The sequence below is a fragment of the Canis aureus genome, chromosome 22, assembly GCF_053574225.1.
Source record: "Canis aureus isolate CA01 chromosome 22, VMU_Caureus_v.1.0, whole genome shotgun sequence".
Classification (NCBI taxonomy): Eukaryota; Metazoa; Chordata; class Mammalia; order Carnivora; family Canidae; genus Canis; species Canis aureus.
Genome location: NC_135632.1, coordinates 46,434,218 through 46,436,726, shown reverse-complemented (window position 1 = coordinate 46,436,726; position 2,509 = coordinate 46,434,218). Strand labels below are relative to the sequence as shown.

Below are 2,509 nucleotides of genomic sequence, written 5' to 3'. Positions count from 1 at the left end.
CTGAGTAAGGATTGTCTCCCAATTCAAAAGAACATCAAGAAAACAGTCAAAATATAATGCTCTTTACTGACATCACAGAAATACAAAGGATTATACCAGAACATTATGAAAAATTATATGCCAACAAATTGGACAACTTAGAAGAAATGAATACCTTTCTAGAAATATATAATCTTCCAAAAGTGAATCAAGAAGTAATATAAAATTTAAACAAACTGATTACTAGTAATGAAATTGAATCAGTAATCAAAAAACTTCCTACAAACAAAAATACATGATCAAATGGCATCACAGGTGAATTCTACCAGTTAAAGAAGCATTAATACCTGTTCTTCTCAAACTATCCTCAAAAAATAGAAAAAGAAGGAAAACTTCCAAATTCATTCTGTGAAGCCAGCTTTACCCTGATATCCAAACCAGAGAAAGGTGCTACAAAAAAAAAGAAAAGAAAAAAGAAAGAAAGAAAGAAAGAAAGAAAGAAAGAAAGAAAGAAAGAAAAGAAAAGAAAAGAAAAGAAGAAAAAAAAGAACTATGGGCCAATATATCTGATGAACATAGATGCAAACATTCTCAACAAAATATTAGCAAACTGAATTCAACAGTACATTTAAAAAATCATTCACCGTGATCAAGTGGGATTTATTGCAGGGATTTAAGGGTGGTTCAATATCGGCAAATCAATCAACATGATACAACACAGTAACAAGAGAAAGGATAAAAACCATATGAACATCTCAATAGATTCAGAAAAAGCATCTGACAGAGTACAACATCCAGTCGTGAGAAGAACTCAACAAAGTAGATTTAGAGGAAACATATCTCAGCCTAATGAAAGCCATGTATGACAAACCTACAGCTAACATCATATTCAATAGTGAAAAACTGAGGGCTTTTTTGGGATATCATTAGCTTATTATAAAAGAGAGACATGAAAGTTACTTACATGATGAAAGATTTCACAACTTCACTGGAATGGGCAGCTTCATTTCATGCCATTTTAATAATTTTAGTTCACATATTTTCCAAGAATCTCATCATTTCTAAAAAAGAAAGAGTCTTTGTCATTTAGAACTACTTTGGTGCCTCCACATTCTGGGAGAAGAACTTTATCTACAACTTTCATACTAATTAGTTGAATCTCACCACCTTTTCCATTAGAGCCTGATCCAACAGCTCCTACTGTTGCTTGCAACAATTTTCCTTGATATTTTTGTGGAAGCATGATACCTCTTTTGGTTACAGTTTTAGCTGCACTCCTTTAAAACTAAAATTCAGCCAAAGGGGGGAAAAACTTTCTAAATGCCTGCCCTGCCATGACTCTGGCCACCACAGCTCATACTCTCTCTGGAGCTCAGGAGAGCTTTTTCTCTAAAACCAGGAAGAAGACAAGGATACTCACCTCACCATTTTTATTTAACATAGTACTAAAAGTCCTAGCCATAGCAATCAGACAGGAAAAAGAAGTAAAAGGCATCCAAACCAGTAAGAAAGTAGTAAAACTCACTATTTGCAGATGACATGATACTATATATAGAAAATCCTAAAGACTAAACCATAAAAACTACTAGAAGTTATAATTAATTCAATAAAGTCACAAGATACAAAATTAATATACAGAAATCTGTTGCATTTCTGTATAATAATAACAAAATAGCAGAAAGAAATTAAGAAAACAATCCTATTTACAACTGTACCAAAAAAAGGGGGGAAATCTAGGAATAAGTTTAACGAAGGAAGTGAAAAACTGTGCTCCATAAGCTATAAAACAGTGGTGAAAGAAACTGAAGATGACACAAACGAATGAAAAAGTATTCCATGTTCATGGATTGGAAGAACCAATATTGTTAAAATGTCCATGCTACCTAAAGTTATCTGTAGATTTAATGCAATCTGTGTCAAAATGCCAACAACATTTTTCACAAAACTAAAGCAAATAATCCTAAAATTTGTATGGAACCACAAAAGACCCCAAATAGCCAAAAAAGTATTGTGAAAGAAGAACAAAGCTGATGGTACCACAATGCCAGTATCAAGATATACTACAAAACTGTCGTAATCAAAGAAGAATGGTACCAACACGAAAATAGGCACATAATCAATAGAGCAAGATAGAAGTCTCATAAATCAATCCATAATAATATGGTCAATTAATATATTACAAGGGGGCAAGAATATACAATAGGGAAAAAACAGTCTCTTCAACAAATAGTGCTGGGAAAACTGGATAGCTACATGCAAAAGAATGAAACTGAACCACTTCCTTTTTTAAAAAGATTTTATTTATTTATTCATGAAAGACAGAGAGAGAGAGAGAGAGAAGCAGAGACACAGGCAGAGGGAGAAGTAGGCTCCATGCAGGGAGCCCAATGTGGGACTCAAATCTGGGACCCTAGGATCTTGCCCTGAGCCAAAGGCAGGCACTTAACCACTGAGCCACCCAGGCGTCCCATAACCACTTCCTTTTAAAAAGATTTTATTTATTTGAGAGAGAGAGAGCATAATCAGGAGG

At 33.9% G+C, this 2,509-nt stretch overlaps 1 pseudogene; it reads right to left on the bottom strand.

Annotated features, from left to right (window-relative positions):
* Positions 1–1,006: 1,006 nt before the first annotated feature.
* LOC144294385 (10 kDa heat shock protein, mitochondrial pseudogene) lies at positions 1,007–1,315 on the bottom strand (annotated as a pseudogene).
* Between the last annotated feature and the right edge of the window lie 1,194 nt (positions 1,316–2,509).